This window comes from Cryptomeria japonica, chromosome 8, assembly GCF_030272615.1.
Source record: "Cryptomeria japonica chromosome 8, Sugi_1.0, whole genome shotgun sequence".
Classification (NCBI taxonomy): Eukaryota; Viridiplantae; Streptophyta; class Pinopsida; order Cupressales; family Cupressaceae; genus Cryptomeria; species Cryptomeria japonica.
Genome location: NC_081412.1, coordinates 338,783,145 through 338,807,462, shown reverse-complemented (window position 1 = coordinate 338,807,462; position 24,318 = coordinate 338,783,145).

Genomic DNA, 24,318 nt, shown 5'->3' with positions numbered 1-24,318 from the left:
CCTCAAAGGCATATCGGATATTTATTCCATGGACCAAGAGGATTATAGTAAAAAATGATGTCAAATTCAAGGAGGAAAAGGCATTTAGGAGGTCTACAGATTTTCCAACAGATGAACAAAGTGAGAAGCCAACAGAAGCTCCAAGGACCGTTCAACCGAATCAGGGACAACAAAGTGCAAGAACAATTACTAGCACAAGCACAGTCTCAAGTGTTGAGACTTCGTAAAATATGGAGTAACAAATGTAGCAAGTCCAAGAGATGCATCAAGAAGACGTGGAGATTGATGTTTCATCCTCTATAGTTCAATAGACACATAGGGATACTCAAGAATTTGTGGGAGCTCTAGGTGTTGTTGTCAAAAAAAACTAGAATAATGGGAGTAGTCTACTCAAAGCCGAAAGTGGTGAAAAGGATAGAATAGATGATCAACTTAATTTGATTTTTTTTTTTTGTTTTTTTTTGGTGTTTTTGCTTTTTCACTGTTTTTGGATTTTCTACTTTTTCACTGTTTTTGGATTATTTGTTTTTTTCACTATTTTTGGATTTTTCTGCTTTTTTCAATGTTTTTGAATTTTTCTATTTTTTTCAATGTTTTTGGATTTTTCATACATAAAACTTCTTCAGATGCATGCTATTGATGGGTTCCTTGAGCTGATCTTCGTTTTCCAGAATCAAGACTTCAATCAAACGGGGTTCTAAGAGCACAATGTGGATCAAACTTGAATTTTGATGCTACAGGCTCCAAAATAGGGACTTCCTTTTTGAAAAGTTGTCATGCCTCCAAACATTGATTTTACATTCCAAAATTAGGGCTTTCGAGGCACAAGATCCAAAATGAGGTTGTAAAAGCATGATGTACATCAAAATTGCGTTTTGATGCTACCGACTCTGGAATTGGATCTTGTGTCTTGAAACCGTGTCGTGCCTACAAACACTAATTTTTATGCTCCAAAAAGGAGGCTTTTGAGGCACAACCTCCGAAATGAGGTTCTAAGAACACCATGTTTGTCAAAATCGTGTTTTGATGCTATTAGCTTGAGAATCGTGACTTGTGTCTTGAAAGCTTGTTGTGCCTTTTAACATTGATTTTGATGTTTTGAAACTGGAGCTTTCGAACCACACGCTCTAAAATGATGTTCTAAGAGCACGATGTGCATCAAAATCACATTTTGACACTACAGTCTCCAGAATAGGGACTTGCATCTTGAAAGCTTGTTATGCTTCCAAACACAAATTTTGATGCTTCGAAACTGATGATTTTGAGGCATAAGCTCCAAAACAAGGTTCTAAGAGCACAATGTGCGTCAAAATCAAATTTTGACACTACCGGCTCCACAATCAATACTTGCATCTTGAAACCTTGTTGTGCCTCCAAACATCGATTTTGATGCTCCAAAACTGGGGCTTTTGAGGCACAATTTCTAAAACAGGGTTCTAAGAGCACAATGTGCATCAAAATTGAATTTTAATGCTACTGGCTCTAGAATCAGGGCTTGCATCTTGGAACCTTGTTGTGCGTCAAAACACTGATTCTGATGCTCCGAAACCAAGGCTTTCGAGGCACAAGCTTCGAAATGAGGTTCTAAGAGCACGATGTGCGCCAAAAACAAATTTTGACGCTATTGACTCTAGAATCAAGACTTGCATCTAGAAACCTTGTTGTGCCTCCAAAAATTGATTTTGATGCTCCAAAACTGGGTCTTTCGAGGCACAAGCTTCGAAATGAGATTCTAAGAGAATGATATGTGTCAAAAGTGAATTTTGATGCTACAGCCTCCAAAATAGGGACTTGCATCTTGAAACCTTGTTTTTCATCAAAACAATGATTTTGATGCTCCAAAACTAGGGCTTTTGAGGCACAAGCTTTGAAATGAGGTTCTAAGAGGACGATGTGCGCCAAAATCAGATTTTGATGCTATTGACTCTATAATCGCGACTTGCATATTGAAACCTTGTTGTGCCTCCAAACATTGATTTTGATGCTCCAAAACTAGGTCTTTCGAGGCACAAGCTCCGAAATGAGGTTCTTAGAGAATGATGTGCATCAAAATGGATTTTTGATGCATTAGGCTCTGGAATAGGGACTTGCTTCTTTTAACCTTGTTGTATCTCAAAACATTGATTTTGATGTTCCAAAATCAGGGCTTTCAAGGCACAAGCTCCGAAATGAGGTTTTAAGAGCGCGATGTACATCAAAATTTTGTTTTGACGCTACCGACTACGGAATTGGGACTTGTGTCTTGAAACCTTGTTATGCCTCCAAACATCAATTTTGATGCTCCAAAACTGGGGCTTTTGAGGCACAATTTGTAAAATAGGGTTCTAAGAGCACATGTGCATCAAATCTGAATTTTGATGCTACTGTCTCTAGAATCGGGGCTTGCATCTTGAAACATTGTTGTGCCTCAAAATACTGATTTTGATGCTCCAAAACTCGGTCTTTCTAGGGACAAGCTCCGAAATGAGATTCTGAGATAATGATGTGTGTCAAAAGTGAATTTTGACGCTACAGCCTCCAAAATAGGGACTTGCATCTTGAAACCTTGTTGTTCCTCAAAACAATGATTTTGATGCTCCAAAACCGGGGCTTTCGAGGGACAAGCTTCAAAATGAGGTTCTAAGAGCACGATGTGTGCCAAAATCAGATTTTTACGCTATTGACTCTAGAATTGAGACTTCCATCTTGAAACTTTGTTGTGCCTGCAAACATTGATTTTGACACTCCAAAACTGGGTCTTTCGAGGCACAAGCTCCGAAATGAGCTTCTAAGAGAATGATGTGCGTCAAAATGGAATGTTGAGGCTACAAGCTGTGGAATAGGGACTTGCTTCTTGAAACCTTGTAGTGCCTCCAAACATTGATTTTGGTGTTCCAAAATCAAGGCTTTCAAGGCACAAACTCCGAAATGAGGTTTTAAGAGCACGATGTACATCAAAATTGCGTTTTGATGCTACCGACTCTGGAATTGGGACTTTTGTCTTGAAACCTTTTTGTGCCTCCAAACACTAATTTTTATGCTCAGAAAACAAGGCTTTTGAAGCACAACCTCCGAAATGAGGTTCTAAGAACACCATGTTTGTCAAAATCTTGTTTTGACGCTATCAGCTTAAGAATCGGGAGTTGTGTCTTGAAACCTTGTTGTGCCTTTAAACATTGATTTTGATGTTTTGAAACTGGAGCTTTCGAGCAGCATGCTACCAAACGAGGTACTAAGAGCACAATAAGCATCAAAATCATGTTTTGACACTACAGGCTCTGGAATAGGGACTTGCGTCTTGAAAGCTTGTTGTGCCTCCAAACACCAATTTTGATGCTTCGAAACCAAAGATTTTGAGGTATAAACTCTAAAACAAGGTTCTAAGAGCACGATTTGTGTCAAAACCAAATTTTGAGGCTACCGGCTCTAGAATCAGGACATGCATCTTGAAACCTTGTTCTGCCTTAAAAATTGATTTTGATGCTACAGAACTGGGGCTTTTGAAGCACAATTTCTAAAACAAAGTTCTAAGAGAGCAATGTGTATCAAAATTGAATTTTGATGGTACAGGCTCTAGAATTGGGGCTTGCATTTTGAAACCTTGTTTTGCCTCAAAAAATTGTTTTGGATGCTCCAAAATCAGGGCTTTCGAGGCACAAGCTTCGAAATGAGGTTCTAAGAGCACGATGTGCGCCAAAATTAGATTTTGATGCTATTGACTCTAGAAACTTGACTTGCATCTTGAAACCTTGTTGTGCCTCCAAACATTGATTTTGACACTCAAAAACTAGGTCTTTCGAGGCACAAGCTCCGAAATGAGCTTCTAAGAGAATGATGTGTGTCACAATAGAATTTTGACACTATAGGCTCTGGAATAGGGACTTGCTTCTTGAAAATTTGTTGTGCCTCAAAACATTGATTTTGATGTTCCAAAATCAGGGCTTTGAAGGCACAAACTCCGAAATGAGGTTCTAAGAGCACGATGTACATCAAAATTGCATTTTGATGCTACTAACTCTAGAATTGGGACTTGTGTCTTGAAACCTTGTTGTGCCTCCAAACACTAATTTGTATGCTCCAAAAAGGAGGCGTTTGAGGCACAACCTTTGAAATGAGGTTATAAGAACTTCATGTTTGTCAAAATCATGTTTTGATGCTATCAGCTTGAGAATCGGGACTTGTGTCTTGAAACCTTGTTGTGCCTTTAAGCATTGATTTTGATATTTTAAAGTTGGAGCTTTCGATCCACATGCTCCGAAATGAGGTTCTAAGAACACCATGTTTGTCAAAATAGTGTTTTGATGCTATCAGATTGAGAATCAGGACTTTTGTGTTGAAACCTTGTTGTTTCTTTAAACATTGATTTTGATGTTTTGAAACTGAAGATTTCGAACCACACGCTCTGAAATGAGGTTCTAAGAGCACGATGTGCATCAAAATTATGTTTTGACACTAATGACTCTAGAATCGGGTCTTTCATTTTGAAACCTTGTTGTGCCTCCAAACATTGATTTTGATGCTCCAAAACTGGGTCTTTCGAGGAACAAGCTCCGAAATGAGCTTCTAAGAGAATGATGTGCATCAAAATGGAATTTTGACACTACAGGCTCCGGAATAGGGACTTGCCTCTTGAAACCTTGTTGTGGCTCAAAACATTTATTTTGTTGTGCCAAAATCAGGGCTTTGAAGGCACAAGCTTTGAAATGAGGTTCTAAGAGCACGATGTGCATAATAATTGCGTTTTGATGCTACCGACTCCGGAATTGAGACTTGTGTCTTGAAACCTTGTTCTGCCTCCAAACACTAATTTTTATGCTCCAAAAACAAGGATTTTGAGGCACAACCTCTGAAATGAGGTTCTAAGAACACCATGTTTTTCAAAATCATGTTTTGACGCTATCACCTTCACAATCGAGACTTGTGTCTTGAAACCTTGTTGTGTCTTTTAAAGATTGATTTTGGTGTTTTGAAAATAGAGCTTTCGAGCCACACGCTCTGAAATGAGGTTCTAAGAGCACGATGTGCATAAAAATCACGTTTTGACACTACAGGCTCTGAAAGAGGGACTTGCGTCCTGAAAGCCTGTTGTGCCTCCAAACACCAATTTGGATGCTTTGAAACCAAAAATTTAGAGGCATAAGCTCCAAAAGAAGGTTCTATGCATCAAATTCAAATTTTGACGCTCTCGGCTCCAGAATCAAGACTTGCATCTTGAAACCTTGTTGTTCCTCCAAACATCGATTTGATGCTCCAAAATTGGGGCTTTTGAGGCACAATTTCTAAAACAAACTTCTAAGAGCACAATGTGCATGAAAATTGAATTCTAATACTACTGGCTCTAGAATTGGGGCTTGCATTTTGAAACCTTGTTGTGCCGCAAAACACTGATTTTGATGCTCCAAAACTGGGGCTTTCGAGGCACAAGCTCCGAAATGAGCATCTAAGAGCACGATGTACATCAAAATTGCGTTTTGTTGCTACCGACTCTGGAATTGGGACTTGTGTCTTGAAACCTTGTTGTGCCTCCAAACACTAATTTTTATGCTCCAAAAACAAGAATTTTGAGGCACAACCTCCGAAATGAGGTTCTAAGAACACCATGTTTGTGAAAATCGTGTTTTGATGCTATCACCTTCAGAATAGGGACTTGTGTCTTGAAACCTTGTTGTGCCTTTAAACATTGATTTTGATGTTTTGAAACCGGAGCTTTCGAGGCACACGCTCCGAAATCGAAGATTTTGAGGCATAAGCTCCAAAACAAGGTTTTAAGAGCACGATGTGTGCCAATATCAGATTTTGACACTATTGACTCTAGAATCGGGTCTTGCATCTTGAAACCTTGTTGTGCCTCCAAACATTGATTTTGATGCTCCAAAACTGGGACTTTTGAGGCACAAGCTCCGAAATGAGCTTCTAAGAGAATGATGTGCGTCAAAATTCCATTTTGATGCTACAGGCTCCGGAATTGGGACTTGCATCTTGAAACCTTGTTGTGCCTCAAAACATTGATTTTGATGTGCCAAAATCAGGGCTTTCGAGGTACAAGCTTGGAAATGAGGTTCTAAGAGCATGATGTACATCAAAGTTGTGTTTTGACGCTACCGACTCTGGAATTGGGACTTGTGTCTTGAAACCTTGTTGTGCCTCCAAACACTAATTTTTATGCTCCAAAAATGAGGATTTTGAGGCACAACCTCGGAAATGAGATTCTAAGAACACCATGTTTGTCAAAATCGTGTTTTGATGCTATCACCTTCACAATCGGGACTTGTATCTTGAAACCTTGTTGTGTCTTTAAAGATTGATTTTGATGTTTTGAAACTAGAGCTTTCGAGCCACATGCTCCGAAATGAGGTTCTAAGAGCACGAAGTCCATCAAAATAACGTTTTGACACTACAAGCTCTGAAATAGTGACTTGCATCTTGAAAGCGTGTTGTGCATCCAAACACCAATTTAGGTGCTTTGAAACCGAATATTTTGAGGCATAAGCTCCAAAACAAGGTTCTAAGAGCACGATGTGCATCAAATTTAAATTTTGACACTCTCGGCTCCAAAATCAGCACTTGCATCTTGAAACCTTGTTGTCCCTCCAAACATCGATTTTGATGCTCCGAAATTGGGGCTTTTGAGGCACAATTTGTAAAACAAAGTTCTAAGAGCACAATGTGCATCAAAATTGAATTTTGCTGCTACTGGCTCTAGAATCGGGGCTCGCATCTTGAAATCTTGTTGTGCCTCAAAACACTGATTTTGATGCTCCAAAACCAGGGCTTTCGAGGCACAAGATCCGAAATGAGCTTCTAAGAGCACGATGTATATCAAAATTGCGTTTTGTTGCTACCGACTCTGGAATTGGGACTTGTGTCTTGAAACCTTGTTGTGCCTCCAAACACTAATTTTTAAGCTCCAAAAAAGAGGCTTTTGAGGCACAACCTCCAAATGAGGTTCTAAGAACACCATGTTTGTCAAAATCATGTTTTGATGCTATCAACTTGAGAATCGAGACTTGTGCCTTGAAACCTTGTTGTGCCTTAAAAGATTGATTTTAATGTTTTGAAACTGGAGCTTTTGAGGCACACGCTCCGAAATGATGTGCGTCAGAATGGAATTTTGACGCTAGAGGCTCCAGAAAAGGGACTTGCTTTTTCAAACCTTGTTGTGCCTTCAAGTACTAATTTTGATGTTTCAAAATTGGGGCTTTCAAGGCACAAGCTCTGTAAACGAGCCTCCGGCTCCGAAATCATGACTTGTGTCTTGCAACCTTGTGCCTCCAAACACCAATTTTGATGCTCTCAAACCGGAGCTTTCGGGGGACAAGCTCCAAAATAAGGATCTAAGAGCACAATGTGCTTCAAAATCGTATTTTGACGCTACCGACTCTAGAATAGGTATATGCGTCTTGAAACCTTGTTGTGCCTCCAAACAATGATTTCTATGTTGCAAAATCAGGGCTTCCATCGCACAAGCTCCGAAATGAGGTTCTAAGAACATGATGTACATCAAAATTGCATTTTGACGCTACCAACAATGGAATTGGGAATGTCTCTTGAAACCTTGTTGTGCCTCCAAACACTAATTTTTATGCTCAAAAAATGAGGCTTTTGAGGCACAACCTCTGAAATGAGGTTCTAAGAACACCATGTTTGTCAAAATCGTGTTTTGACGCTATCAGCTTGAGAATCGGTACTTGTATCTTGAAACCTTGTTGTGCCTTTATACATTGATTTTGATGTTTTAAAACTTGAGCTTTCGAGCCACACGCTCCGAAATGAGGTTCTAAGAGCACGATATGCATCAAAATCACGTTTTGAAACTACAGGCTCCGAAATAGGGACTTGCGTCTTGAAAGCTTATTGTGCCTCCAAACACCAATTTTGATGCTTCAAAACCGAAGATTTTGAGGCATAAGCTCCCAAACAAGGTTCTAAGAGCACGATGTGTGTCAAAATCAAATTTTTATGCTACCGGCTCCAGAATCGGGACTTGCATGTTGAAACCTTGTTGTGCCTCCAAATATCGATTTTGATGCTCCAAAACTGGGGCTTTTGAAGTACAATTTCTAAAACAGGGTTCTAAGATCACAATGTGCATCAAAACTGAATTTTGATGCTACTGGCTCTAGATTTTGATGCTATTGACTCTAGAATCAGGACTTAAATCTTCAAACCTTGTTCTGCCTCCAAACATTGATTTTGATTCTTGAAAAGTGGGTTTTTCCAAGCACAAGTTACGAAATGAATTTCTAAGAGAATGATGTGCGTCAAAATGGAATTTTGATGCTACAGGCTCCTGAATAGGGACTTGTTTCTTGAAACCTTGTTATGCCTCAAAACATTGATTTTGGTGTTCCAAAATCAAGGCTTTCAATGCACAAACTCCGAAATGAAGTTCTAAGAGCACAATGTACATCAAAATTGCTTTTTGATGCTATCGACTCTGGAATTGGGACTTGTGTCCTGAAACCTTGTTGTGCCTCCAAACACTAATTTTTATGCTCCAAAAACAAGGCTTTTGAGGCACAACCTCCAAAATGAGGTTCTAAGAACACCATGTTTGTCAAAATCATGTTTTGACTCTATCAGCTTGAGAATTGGGTCTTGTGTCTTGAAACCTTGTTGTGCCTTTAAATATTGATTTTGATGTTTTAAAACTGGAGGTTTCAAGCCACACGCTTCGAAACGAGGTTCTAAGAGTATGATGTGCATCAAAATCATGTTTTGACAATACAGGCTCCAGAATTCTTGAAAGCTTGTTGTGCCTCCAAACACCAATTTTGATGTTGGGAAACCAAATATTTTGAGGCATAAGCTCCAAAAAAAGGTTCTAAGAGCACGATGTGCGTCAAAATCAAATTTTGACGCTACCGGCTCCAGAATCAGGACTTGCATCTTGAAACCTTGTTGTGCCTGCAAACATTAATTTTGATGCTCCAAAACTGGGGATTTTGAGGCACAATTTCTAAAATAGGGTTCTACGAGCACAATGTGCATCAAAATAGAATTTTGATGCTACTGGCTCTAGAATCGGGGTTTGTATCTTGAAACCTTGTTGGCCAAAAAACACTGATTTTGATGCTCTGAAACAAGGTTTTTCGAGGCACAAGCTTTGAAATGAGTTTCTAAGAGCACAATGTGCACCAAAATCAAATTTTGATGCTATTGACTCTAGAAACCTTGTTGTACCTCCAAACATTGATTTTGATGTTTCAAAATTGGGGCTTTCAAGGTGCAAGCTCCGAAAGCGCGACTTGCTTCTTGCAACCTTGTCCCTCCAAACACCAATTTTGATGTTCCCAAACCGGGGCTTTCAAGGGACAAGCTCCTAAATAAGGTTCTTAGAGCACAATTTGCTTCAAAATCGCATTTTGATACTACCGGCTCTGGAATCGGGACTTGCATCTTGAACCTTTTTGTGCCTCGAAACATTGATTTTGATGCTCCAAAAGTGGGTCTTTCGAGGCACAAGCTCCGAAATTAGGTTCTAAGAGCATGGTGTACATCAAAATTTCGTTTTGATGCTACCGACTCTGGAATTGGGACTTGTGTCTTGAAACCTTGTTGCGCCTCCAAACACTAATTTTTATGTTCAAAAAATGAGGCTTTTGAGGCACAACCTCCCGAATGAGGTTCTAAGAACACCATGTTTGTCAAAATCATTTTTTGACGTTATCAACTTGAGAATCGGGACTTGTGTCTTGAAACCTTGTTGTGTCTTTAAACATTGATTTTGATGTTTTAAAACTGGAGCTTTCGAGCCACACGCTCCAAAATGAGGTTCTAAGAGCACAATGTGCTTCAAAATAACATTTTGACACTATAGCCTCTGGAATAGGGACTTGCATCTTGAAAGCTTGTTGTGCTTCCAAACACCAATTTTGATGCTTTGAAACCAAAGATTTTGAGGCATAAGCTCCAAAACAAGGTTCTAATAGCACGATGTGCATCAAAATCAAATTTTGACGCTACCGGCTCCAGAATCAGGACTTGCATCTTCAAACCTTGTTGTGCCTCCTAACATCGATTTTGATGCTCCAAAATTGGGACTTTTGAGACACAATTTATAACACAGGGTTCTAAGAGCACAATGTGAATCAAAATTGAATTTTGATGCTATTGGCTCTAGAATCGGGGATTGGATCTTGAAAACTTGTTTTGCCTTAAAACACTGATTTTGATGCTCTAAAATTGGGGCTTTCGAGGCACAAGCTTCGAAATGAGGTTCTAAGAACACGATGTGCGTCAAAATCAAATTTTGACGCTATTGACTCTAGAATCGAGACTTGGATTTTGAAACTTTGTTGTGCCTCCAAACATTGATTTTGATGCTCCAAAACTAGGTCTTTCGAGGCACAAGCTCCGAAATGAGCTTGTAAGAGAATGATGTGCGTCAAAATGGAATTTTAACTCTATAGGCTCCGGAATAGGGATTTGCTTCTTTAAACCTGTTGTGCCTCCAAACACTGATGTTGATGTTCCAAAATCAGTGATTTAAAGGCACAAGCTCCGAAATGAGGTTCTAAGACCATGATGTACATCAAAATTGTGTTTTGACGCTACAGGCTCCGGAATAGGGACTTGCATCTTGAAAGATTGTTGTGCCACCAAACACCAATTTTGATGCTTTGAAACTGAAGATTTTGAGGCATAAGCTCCAAACATTCTAAGAACACAATGTGCGTCAAAATCAAATTTTGACACTACCCGATTTAGAAACCTTGTTGTGCTTCCAAACATCGATTTTGATGCTCCAAAACTGGGGCTTTTGAGGCACAATTTCTAAAATAGGGTTCTCACAGCACAATGTGCATGAAAATTGAATTTTGATGCTACTGGCTCTAAAATCGGGGCTTGCATCTTGAAACCTTGTTGTGCCTGAAAACATTAATTTTGATTCTACAAAACTGGGTCTTTCGAGGCACAAGCTCCAAAATGAACTTCTAAGAGAATGATGTGCGTGCATCAAAATGGAATTTTGACTCTATAGGATCCGGAATAGGGACTTGTGTCTTGAAACCTTGTTGTGCCTCCAAACACTAATTTTTACACTCCAAAATGAGGCTTTTGAGGCACAACCTCTGAAATGAGGTTCTAAGAACACCTTGTTCGTGAAAATCATGTTTTGACACTATGAGCTTGAGAAACAAGACTTGTGTCTTGAAACCTTGTTGTGCCTTTAAACATTGATTTTGATGTTTTGAAACTAGAGCTTTCAAGCCACACACTTCGAAATGAGGTTCTAAGAGCACGATGTGCATCAAAATCATGTTTTGACACTACAGGCTCCGGAAAAGGGACTTGCATCTTGAAAGCTTGTTGTGTCTCCAAACACCAATTTTGATGCTTCGAAACCGAAGATTTTGAGGCATAAACTTCAAAATAAGGTTCTAAGAGCACAATGTGCATCAAAATCAAATTTTGATGCTACCCGCTCCAGAATTAGGACTTGCATCTTGCAACCTTCTTTTGCCTCAAAACACGGATTTTGATGCTCCAAAACCGGGGCTTTCGAGGCACAAGCGTCGAAATGAGGTTCTAAGAGCACGATGTGCGCCAAAATCAAATTTTGATGCTATTGACTCTAGAATCGGGACTTGCATCTTGAAACCTTGTTGTGCCTCCAAACATTGATTTTGACGCTCCAAAACTGGGTCTTTCGAGGCACAAGCTCCGAAATGAGCTTCTAAGAGAATGATGTGTGTCAAAATGGACTTTTGACACTACAGGATCCGGTATAGGGACTTGCTTCTTTAAACCTTGTTGTGCCTCCAAACACTGATTTTGATGTTCCAAAATCAGGGCTTTCAAGGCAAAAGCTCCAAAATGAGGTTCTAAGAGCACGATGTACATAAAAATTGCGTTTTGACGCTACCGACTCTGAAATTAGGACTTGTGTCCCTAAACATTGTTGTGCCTCCAAACACTAATTTTTATGTTCCAAAAATGACGCTTTTGAGGCACAACCTCCGTAATGAGGTTCTAAGAACACCATGTTTTTCAAAATAGTGTTTAAACATTGATTTTGATGTTTTGAAACTGGAGCTTTCGAGCTACACGCTCTAAAACGAGGTTCTAAGAGAACGATGTGCATCAAAATCACGTTTTGACACTACAGGCTCCGAAATAGGGACTTGCGTCTTCAACGCTTGTTGTGCCTGAAAAAAGCAATTTTGATGCTTCGAAACCAAAGATTTTGAGGCATAAGCTCCAAAACAAGGTTCTAAGAGCACGATGTGCATAAAAATCAAACTTTAACGCTACGGGCACTAAAATCAGGACTTGCATCTTGAAACCTTGTTGTGCCTCCAAACATCGATTTTGATGCTCCAAAACTATGGCTTTTGAGGCACAATTTTTAAAATAGGGTTCTAAGAGCATAATATGCATCAAAATTGAATTTTCATGCTACTGGCTCTAGAATCGGGTCTTGCATCTTGAAACCTTGTTGTGCCTCAAAACACTGATTTTGATGCTAAAAAACCAGGGCTTTCGAGGCACATGCTTAAAATCGGGTCTTGCATCTTGAAACCTTGTTGTGCTTCCAAACACCAATTTTGATGCTTTGAAACCGAAGATTTGGAGGCATAAGCTCCAAAACAAGGTTCTAAGAGCACGATGTGCGTCAAAATCAAATTTTAACGCTACTGGCTCCAGAATCAGGACTTGCATCTTCAAACCTTGTTGTGCCTCCTAACATCAATTTTGATGCTCCAAAATTGGGGCTTTTGAGACACAATTTATAACACAGGGTAAGAGCACAATGTGAATCAAAATTGAATTTTGATGCTATTTGCTCTAGAATCGGGGGGCTTGGATCTTGAAACCTTGTTTTGCCTCAAAACACTAATTTTGATACTCCGAAACTGGGGCTTTCGAGGCATAAGCTTCGAAATGAGGTTCTAAGAATTAGGACTTGCGTCTTGAAACTTTTTTGTGCCTCCAAACATTGATTTTGATGCTCCAAATTTGGGTCTTTCAAGGCACAAGCTCTGAAATGAGTAAGACCACGATGTACATCAAAATTGCGTTTTGACGCTACAGACTCTGGAATTGGGACTTGTGTCTTGAAACCTTGTTGTGCCTCCAAACATCAATTTTGATGCTCCAAAACTGGGGCTTTTGAGGTACAATTTCTAAAATAGGGTTCTAAGAGCACAATGTGCATTAAAATTGAATTTTGATGCTACTAGCTCTAGAATCGGGGCTTGCATCTTGAAACCTTGTTGTGCCAAAAAACACTGATTTTGATGCTCTGAAACTGGGGCTTTCGAGGCACAAGCTTTGAAATGAGGTTCTAAGAGCATGATGTGCGGTAAAATTAGATTTTTACGCTATTGACTCTAGAATCGGGACTTGCATCTTGAAACCTTGTTGTGCCTCAAAAGCCCCAGTTTTAGAGCATCAAAATCGATGTTTGGAGGCACAACAAGGTTTCAAGATGCAAGTCCTGATTCTGGAGCCGGTAGCGTCAAAGTTTGATTTTGACGCACATCGTGCTCTTAGAATGTTGTTTTGGAGCTTATGCTTCAAAAACTTTGGTTTCGAAGCACCAAAATTGGTGTTTGGAGGCACAACAAGCTTTCAAGACGCAATTCCCTATTATGGAGCCTGTATGTCAAAATGTGATTTTGATGCACATCGTGTTCTTAGAACCTCATTTCGGAGCGTGTGGCTTGGAAGCTCCAGTTTCAAAATATCAAAATTAATATTTAAAGGCACAACAAGGTTTCAAGACACAAGTCCCAATTCTCAAGCTGATAGCTTCAAAACATGATTTTGACAAACATGGTGTTCTTAGAACCTCATTTCAGAGGTTCTGTTTGAAAACCCTCATTTTTGGATTATAAAAATTAGTGTTTGGAGGCACAAAAAGGTTTCAAGAAGCAAGTCCCTATTCCAGAGCCTGTAGCGTCAAAATTCCATTTTCACACACATTATTCTCTTAGAAGCTCATTTCGGAGCTTGTGCCTCAAAAGACCAAGGTTTGGAGCGTCAAAATCAATGTTTGGAGGCACAACAAGGTTTCAAGATGTAAGTCCCGATTCTAGAGTCAATAGCATCAAAATCTGATTTTGGCGTACATCGTGCTCTTAAAACCTCATTTCAAAGCTTGTTCCTCGAAGGCGCCAGTTTCAAACCATCAAGATTTCAAGATGCAAGCCCTGATTCTAGAGGCAGTAGCATCAAAATTCAATTTTGATGAACATTGTTTTCTTAGAACCCTATTTTAGAAATTGTGCCTCAAAAGCCTTAGTTTTGGAGCATCAAAATCGATGTTTCGAGGCACAACAACATCTCAAGATGCAAGTCCCTCTTCCGGAGCCTGTAGTGTCAAAACGTGATTTTGATGCACATCGTGCTCTTAGAACCTCATTTCAGAGCGTGTGGCTCGAAAGCTCCAATTTCAAAACATCAAAATCAATGTCTAAAGGCACAACAAGGTTTCAAGACACAAGTCCCGATTCTCAAGTTGATAGCGTCAAAACACGATTTTGACAAACATGGTGTTCTCGAAACCTCATTTCAGAGGTTGTGCCTCAAACGCCTCATTTTTGGAGCATAAAAATTAGTGTTGGGACGCATAATATGGTTTCAAGACACAAGTCCTAATTCCAGAGTCGGTAACATCAAAATGCAATTTTGATGTACCTCGTGCTCTTAGAACATCATTTCGAAGCTTGTGCCTTGAAAGCCCTGATTTTGGAATATCAAAATCAGTGTTTGGAGGCACAACAAGGTTTCAAGAAGCAAGTCCCTATTCTGGAGCCTGTAGAGTCAAAATGGAATTTTGACGGACATCATTCTCTTAGAAGCTCATTTCGGAGCTTGTGCCTCGAAAAACCTAGTTTTGGAACATCAAAGTGAATGTTTGGAGGCACAAGGTTTCAAGATGCAAGTCCCGATTCTAGACTCAATAGTGTCAAAATCTAATTTAGGCGCACATCGTGCTTTTAGAACCTCATTTCGAAGCTTGTGCCTCGAAAGCCCCGGTTTAGGAGCATCAAAATCAGTTTTTTTAGGAACAACAAGGATTTAAGATGCAAGTCCCTATTTCAGAGGCTGTAGCTTCAAAATTCACTTTTGACGCACGTCATTCTCTTAGAATCTCATTTCGGAGCTTGTGCCTCGAAAGACCCAATTTTCGAGCATCAAAATCAATGTTTGCAAGCACAACAAGTTTTCAAGATGCAAGTCCCGATTCTAGAGTCAATAGCATCAAAATCTGATTTTGGCGCACATCAAGAACCTCAATTCGAAACTTGTGCCTTGAAAGCCCCAATTTCGGAGCATTAGAATCAGTGTTTTGAGGCACAACAAGGTTTCAAGATGCAAGCACCGATTCTAGAGCCAGTAGTATCAAAATTCAATTTTGATGCACATTATGCTCTTAGAACCCTGTTTTAGAAATTGTGCCTCAAAAGCCCTAGTTTTGGAGCATCAAAATTGATGTTTGGAGGTACAACAAGGTTTCAAGATGCAAATCTTGATTCCAGAGCCGGTAGCGTCAAAATTTGATTTTGATGCACATCGTGCTCTTAGAACCTTGTTTTGGAGCTTATCCATCAAAATCATCGGTTTCCAAGCATCAAAATTTGTGTTGGAAAGCATAACAAGCTTTCGAGACGCAAGTCCCTATTCTGGAGCTTGTAGTGTCAAAAGGTGATTTTGATGCACATCATACTTTTAGAACCTCGTTTCAGAGCATGTGGCTCGAAAGATCTAGTTTCGAAAGATAGAAATCAATGTTTAAAGACACAACAAGGTTTCAAGACACAAGTCCCGATTCTCAAGCTGATAGTGTCAAAACACGATTTTGACAAACATGGTGTTCTTAGAACCTCGTTTCAGAGGTTGTGCCTCAAAAGCCTCCTTTTTGGAGCATAAAAATTAGTGTTTGGAGGCACTTGTCCCAATTCCCAATTCCCAAGGTTTCAAGACACAAGTCCCAATTCTAGAGTCGGTAGCATCAAAACGCAATTTTGATGTACATCGTGGTGCTCTTAGAACCTCATTTCAGAGCTTGTGCCTTGAAAGCCCTTATTTTGGAACATAAAATCAGTGTTTGGAGGCACGACAAGGTTTCAAGACGCCAGTCCTGATTCTAGAGTCAATAGCATCAAAATCTGATTTTGGCACACATCGTGCTCTTAGAACCTCATTCGAAGCTTGTTCCTCAAAAGCCCCGGTTTCGGAGCATCAAAATCAGTGTTTTGAGACACAACAAGGTTTCAAGATACAAGCCCCAGTTTTAGAGCCAGTAGCATCAAAATTAAATTTTGATGCATATTGTGCTCTTAAAACCCTTTTTTAGAAATTCTGTCTAAAAAGCCCCAGTTTTTTAGCATCAAAATCGATGTTTGGAAGCACAATAAGGTTTATAGATGCAAGTCCCAATTCTGGAGCCCGTAGCATCAAATTTTAATTTTGATGCACATTGTGCTCTTAGAACCTTTCTTTGGAGCTTATGCCTCAAAATCTTTAGTTTCGAAGCATCAAAATTGGTGTTTGGAGGCAGAACAAGCTTTCAAGATGCAAGTCCCTATTCCAGAGCCTATAGTGTCAAAATGTTATTTTGATGCACATCGTGCTCTTAGAACCTCGTTTCAGAGCGTGTGTCTCGAAAGCTCCAGTTTCAAAACATCAAAATCAATGTTTAAATGCACAACAAGGTTTCTAGAGACAAGTCTTGATTCTCAAGCTGATAGCTTGAAAACATGATTTTGAAAAACATGGTGTTCTTAGAACCTCATTTCGGAGGTTGTGCCTCGAAATCCTCATTTTTAGAGCATAAAAATTAGTGTTTGGAGGCAGAACAAGGTTTCAAGACGCAAGTCCTAATTCCATAGTCAGTAGCGTCAAAATGCAATTTTGATGTACATTGCTCTTAGAACCTCATTTCGGAGCCAATAGTGTCAAAACATGATTTTGATGCACATGGTGCTCTTAGAGCATCATTTGCGGAGCTTGTGCCTCGAAAGCCCTGATTTTGAATCATCGAAATTAGTGTTTGGAGGCACAACAACGTTTGAAGATGAAGTCCCAATTCTAGAGTCAATAGCGTCAAAATCTGATTTTGGAGCACATCGTGCTCTTAGAACCTCATTTCGAAGCTTGTGCCTCGAAAGCCCCGGTTTCAGAGCATCAAAATCAGTGATTTTTTCTAAAACAAGGTTATAAGAGAACAATGTAAATCAAAATTTAATTTTGATGCTACTGGCTCTGGAATCGGGGCTTGCATCTTGAAACCTTATTGTGCCTCAAAAGCCCCAGTTTTGGAGCATCAAAATTGATGTTTGGAGGCACAACAAGGTTTCAAGGTGCAAGTTCTGATTCTGTAGCAAAATTTTGACGGACATCGTGCTCTTAGAACCTTGTTTTGGAGCTTATGCCTCAAAATCTTCAGTTTCGAAACATCAAAATTGGTGTTTGGAGGCACAACAAGCTTTCAAGATGCAAGTCCCTATTTCGGAGCATGTAGTGTGAAAACATGATTTTGATGCACATTGTGCTCTTAGAACCTCATTTCGGAGCGTGTGGCTCAAAAGCTCTAGTTTCAAAATATCAAAATCAATGTTTAAAGGCACAACCAGGTTTCGAGACACAAGTCCTGATTCTCAAGCTGATAGTGTCAAAACATGATTTTGACAAACATGGTGTTCTTAGAACCTTATTTCGGAGGTTGTGCCTAAAAAGTCTAATTTTTGGAGCATAATAATTATTGTTTGGAGGCACTACAAGGTTTCAAGACACAAGTCCCAATTCCAGAGTTGGTAGCATCAAAATGTAATTTTGATGTACACCGTGCTCTTAGAACCTCATTTTAGAGCTTTTGCCTTGAAAGCCCTGATTTTGGAACATAAAAATCAGTTTTTGGAGGCACAACAAGGTTTAAAGAAGCAAGTCCCTATTCCAAAGTCTATAGCGTCAAAATTTCATTTTGACGCACATCTTTCTCTTAGAAGCTCAGTTCGGAGCTTCTGCCTCAAAAGACCTAGTTTTGGAACATCAAAATCAATGTTTCGAGGCACAACAAGGTTTCAAGATGCAAGTCCTGATTCTAGAATCAATAGCATCAAAATTTGAATTTGGCGCACATCGTGCTCTTAGAACCTCATTTCAAAGCTTGTGCCTTGAAAGCCCCAGTTTCAGAGCATCAAAATCAGTGTTTTGAGGCACAACAAGGTTTCAAGATGCAAGCCCCGATTCTAGAGCCAGTAGCATCAAAATTCAATTTTGATGCACATTGTGCTCTTAGAACCCTATTTTAGAAAATAGTGCCTCAAAAGCCCCAGTGTTGGAGCAACAAAATCGATGTTTGGAGGCACAACAAGGTTTCAAGATGCAAGTCCTGATTCTGGAGCCGAAAGTGTCAAAATTTGATTTTGATGCACATCATGGTCTTAGAACCTTATTTTGGAGCTTATGCCTGAAAATATTTAGTTTTGAAGCATCAAAATTGGTGTTTGGAGGCACAACAAGTTTTCAAGATGCAATTCCCTATTCCGGAGGCTGTACTATCAATACGTGATTTTGATGCACATCATGCTCTTAGAACCTCGTTTCGCAATGTGTGGCTCGAAAGCTCCAGTTTCAAAACATCAAAATCAATGTTTAAAGGCACAACAAGGTTTCAAGACACAAGTCCTGATTCTAAAGCTGATAGCATCAAAACACTGTTTTGACAAACATGGTGTTCTTAGAACCTCATTTCGGAGGTTGTCCCTTAAAAGCCTCATTTTTGGAGCACAAAAATTACCATTTGGAGGCACAACAAGCTTTCAAGACGCAAGTCCCTATTCCGGAGCCTATAGTGTCAAAACATGATTTTGATGCACATCGTGCTCTTAGAACCTCATTTCAGAGCGTGTGGCTCAAAATTTCCAGCTTCAAAACATCAAAATCAATGTTTAAAGGCACAACAAGGTTTCACGACACAAGTCTCGATTCTCAAGCTGATAGCGTGAAAACACTATTTTGATAAACATGGTATTCTTAGAACCTCATTTCGGAGGTTATGCCTCAAAAGCCTCATTTTTGGAGCATAAGAATTAGTGTTTGGAGGCACAACAAGGTTTCAAGGCACAAGTCCCAATTCCAGAGTCGGTAGTGTGAAAACGCAATTTTGATGTACATCGTGCTCTTAGAACCTCATTACGGAGCTTGTGCCTTGAAAGCCCTTATTTTGGAACATCAAAATCAACATTTGGAGGCACAACAAGGTTTAAAGAAGCAAGTCCCTATTGTAGAGTCAATAGCATCAAAATTCAATTTTGATTTACATTGTTCTCTTAGAAGCTCATTTCAGAGCGTGTGCCTCGAAAGACCCAGTTTTCGAGTGTCAAAATCAATTTTTGGAGGCACAACAAGGTTTCAAGATGCAAGTCCTGATTGTAGAGTCAATAGCATCAAAATCTGATTTTGGCACACATTGTGCTCTTAGAACCTCATTTCGAAGCTTGTGCCTCGAAAGCCCCAGTTTCAAAGTATCAAAATCAGTGTTTTAACGCACAACAAGGTTTCAAGATGCAAGCCTTGATTATAGAGCTAGCAGCATCCAAATTCAATTTTGATGTACATTGTTCTCTTAGAACCCTGTTTTAGAAATTGTGCCTCAAAAGCCCTAGTTTTGGAGCATCAAAATTGATGTTTGGAGGCACAACAAGGTTTCAAGACACAAGTCCTAATTCCAGAGTCGGTAGCGTCAAAATACAATTTTGATGTCACATCATTCTCTTAAAAGCTCATTTCGGAGCTTGTGCCTTGAAAGACCCAGTTTTGGAGCATCAAAATCAATGTTTGTAGGCACAACAAGGTTTCAATATGCAAGTGTCGATTCTAGAGTCAATAGTATCAAAATCTGATTTTTGCGCACATCGTGCTCTTAGAAACTCATTTCAAAGCATCAAAATTAGTGTTTTGAGGCACAACAAGGTTTCAAGATGGAAGTTCGGATTCTAGAGCCAGTAGCATCAAAATTCAATTTTGATGCACATTGTGCTCTTAAAACCCTATTTTAGAAATTATGCCTCAAAAGCACCAGTTTTGGAGTATCAAAATCAATGTTTGGAGGCGAAACAAATTTTCAAGATGCAAGTCGTGTTTCTAGAGCCCGTAGCATCAAAATTTGATTTTGACGCACACTGTGCTCTTAGAACCTTGTTTTGGAGCTTATGCGTCAAAGTCTTGGGTTTCGAAGCATCAAAATTGGTGTTTGGAGGCACAACAAGGTTTCAAGATGCAAGTCCCTATTCCAGAGCCTATAGTGTGAAAATATGATTTTGATGCACATCGTGCTCTTAGATCCTCATTTCAGAGCGTGTGGCTCGAAAGCTCCAGTTTCAAAACATCAAAATCAATGTTTGAAGGCACAACAAGGTTTCACAACACAAGTCCCAATTTTCAAGCTGATGATAGCATTCCCAAAGATACTGAGAGGGGGGGTGAATCAGTATCTGTCCAGTATAATAATTTTCTTAAGTTATAACATGAAAAGCATATCAAAACTGTGTACCAATAAACCAAAAATAATGCAGTAAAGAAGAATAATAACCACAACATAAGAAACACACCATAACACAATATTTTAATGAGGAAACCCGGTGTGGGAAAAACCTCGGTGGGATTTGTGACCCACAATATTCACTTACTGGCCAATAAGAGAATATTACTGCTTACAATAGGGGCCTGCACATGCAGGAAGGTCAAGTGCCTAGAGCTCACTGCTCATTTACAAAGAAGTCACATTGACTTACAAAAATGGATTATACAAATCCAATGTCTTGTACTACTTCAGATTAGCATCCACTATGCCAAATTCAGTGCCGGTTTAAGCTCTGTTACATACATAAACCCTTATCCAACAATTCACATATTAGGTCTACTATTATCTTTCCATACTTCGTATTCTAAATGATCTACAATGATCATGTGAGTCATATTACAATCCGCCAAGTCGGCTTACAAAAAGATTTTACAATTAATTACAAAATATATATACACAAAATTCCTCTTAGCCATGGTGTCGATAATCTTCTTTTTCGGTGCTGATGTTCTGTATGCCGGTGTAGAGTCTGCTAGTGTCGGTGCCTGTGTCTACCTACCGGTATCACATGATTGTAAGGTTACCATCAATGACAATACCTTCATTCACCTACACTTTCTCATTGGAGTGTGCATTGCCAACAACTGATAGCATCAAAACACTATTTTCACAAACATGGTGATCTTAGAACCTCATTTCAGAGGTTGTGCCTCAAAAGCCTCATTTTTGGAGCATAAAAATTAGTGTTTGGAGGCACAACAAGGTTTCAAGACACAAGTCCTAATTCTAAAGTGGGTAGCGCCAAAACACAATTTTGATGTACATCGTGCTCTTGGAACCTTATTTCGGAGCTTGTGCCTTGAAAGCCCTAATTTTGCCACATCAAAATAAATGTTTTGAGGCACAACAAGGTTTCAAGAAGCAAGTCCCTATTTTGAAGCCTGTAGCATCAAAATTCCATTTTGACGCACATCATTCTAGTAGAAGCTCATTTCCGAGCTTCTACCTCGAAAAACCCAGTTTTTGAGCATCAAAATTAATGTTTGGAGGCAAAACAATGTTTCAAGATGGAAGTCCCGATTCTAGAGTCAATAGCATCAAAATCTGATTTTAACGCACATCGTGCTCTTAGAAACTCATTTCGAAGCTTGTGCCTCGAAAGCCTTAGATTTGGAGGATCAAAATCAGTGTTTTGAGGCTCAACAAGGTTTCAAGATGCAAGCCTCAATTGTAGAGCCAGAAGCATCAAAATTCAAGTTTGATGCATATTATGCTCTTAGAACCCTATTTTAGAAATTGTGCCTCAAAAGCCCCAGTTTTGGAGCATCAAAATCGATGTTTGGAGGCATAACAAGGTTTCAATATGCAAGTCCTAATTCTGGAGCCGGTATTGTCAAAATTTGATTTTGACGCACATAGTGCTCTTAGAACCTTGTTTTGGAGCTTATGCCTCAAAATCTTTGATTTCAAAGCATCAAAATCGGTGCTTGGAGGCACAACAAGCTTTCAAGACGCAAGTCTCTATTCCAGAGCCTGTAGTGTCAAAACGTGATTTTGATGCACATCATGCTCTTGGAACGTCATTTCAGAGCGTGTGGGTCGAAAGCTCCAGTTTCAAAACATCAAAATCAATGTTTAAAGACACAACAAGGTTTCAAGACACAAGTCCCGATTCTCAAGCTGATAGCGTCAAAATATGATTTTGACAAAGATGGTGTTCTTAGAACCTCATTTTGGTGGTTGTGCCTCAAAAGCCTCATTTTTGGAGGATAAAAATTAGTGTTTGGAGGCACAATAAAGTTTCAAGACACAAGTCCCAATTCCAGAGTTGGTACCGTCAAAACGCAATTTTGATGTACATCATGCTCTTAGAACCTCATTTCGGAGCTTGTGTCTAGAAAGACCCAAATTTAGAGCATCAAAATCAATGTTTGGAGGTACAACAAGGTTTCAAGATGCAAGTCCAGATTCTAGAGTCAATAGCGCCAAAATCTGATTTTCGCGCACATCTTGCTTTTAGAACCTCATTTCGAAGCTTGTGCCTCGAAAGGCCCGGTTTTGGAGAATCAAAATCAGTGTTTTGAGGCACAATAAATTTTCAAGATGCATGCCCCGATTCTTGAGCTATTAGCATCAAAATTCAATTTTGATGCACATTATGGTCTTAGAACCCTATTTTAGAAATTGTGCCTCAAAAGCCCAAGTTTTGGAGCAACAAAATCGATGTTTGGAGGCACAACAAAGTTTCAAGATGCAAGTCCTTATTCTGGGGCACAAAAAGCTTTCAAGACGCAAGTCCCTATTTCGGAGCCTGTAGTGTCAAAACGTGATTTTGATGCACATCATGCTCTTAGAACCTCATTTCGGAGCGTGTGGCTTGAAAGCTCCAGTTTCAAAATATCAAAATTAATGTTTAAAGGCACAACAAGGTTTCAAGATACAAGTCTCGATTCTCAAGTTGATAGCGTCAAAACACTATTTTGACAAACATGGTGTTCTTAGAACCTCATTTCAGAGGTTGTGCCTCAAAAGCCTTGTTTTTGGAGCATAAAAATTAGTGTTTGGAGGCACAACAAGGTTTCAAGACACAAGTCCCAATTCCATAGTTGGTAGCGTCAAAATGCAATTTTTATGTACATCGTGCTCTGAGAACCTCATTTCAGAGCTTGTGCCTTGAAAGCCCCGATTTTGGAACATCAAAGTCAGTGTTTGGAGGCAAAACAATGTTTCAAGAAGCAAGTCCCTACTCTAGAGCCTGTAGCATCAAAGTTCCATTTTGATGCACATCATTCTCTTAGAAGCTCATTTCGGAACTTGTACCTCGAAAGACCTAGTTTTGGAGGGTCAAAATCAATGTTTCGAGGCACAACAACGTTTCAAGATGGAAGTCCCGATTCTAGAGTCAATAGAGTCAAAATCTGAATTTGGCGCACATCGTGCTCTTTGAACCTCATTTTGAAGCTTGTGCCTCTAAAGCCCTGGTTTCAGAGCATCAAAATCATGTTTTGAGGCACAACAAGGTTTCAAGATGCAAGCTCCGATTCTGGAGCTAGTAGCATCAAAATTCAATTTTGATGCACATTGTGCTCTTATAACCTTGTTTTAAAATTGTCCCTCAAAAGCCCCAGTTTTGGAGCATCAAAATCGATGTTTGGAGACACAATCAGGTTTCAAGATGCAAGACCTAAATCTAGAGCCAGTAGTGTCAAAATTTGATTTTGAGGCATAAGTCCCTATTCAAGATGCAAGTCCCAATTCTAGAGTCAATAATGTCAAAATCTGATTTTGGCACACGTCATGCTCTTAGAACCTCATTGCAAAGCTTGTGCCTCGAAACCATCAATTTTAAAGCATCAAAATTAGTGTTTTGAGGCACAACAAGGTTTCAATATGCAAGCTCCGATTCTAGAGCCAGTAGCATCAAAATTCAATTTTGATGCACGTTGTGCTCTTAGAACCTTGTTTTGGAGCTTATGCCTCAAAATCCTCGGTTTTGAAGCATCAAAATTGGTGTTTGGAGGCACAACAAGCTTTCAAGACAAAAGTCCCTATTCCGGAGCCTGTAGTGTCAAAACATGATTTTGATGCACATCGTGCTCTTAGAACCTTGTTTCAGAGCGTGTGGCTCAAAAGCTCCAGTTTCAAAACATCAAAATCAATGTTTAAAGGCACAACAAGGTTTCACGACACAAGTCCTGATTCTCAAGCTGATAGCATCAAAACACTATTTTGAAAAAACATGGTGTTCTTAGAACCTCATTTTTCAGGTTGTGCCTCAAAAGCCTCATTTTTGGAGCATA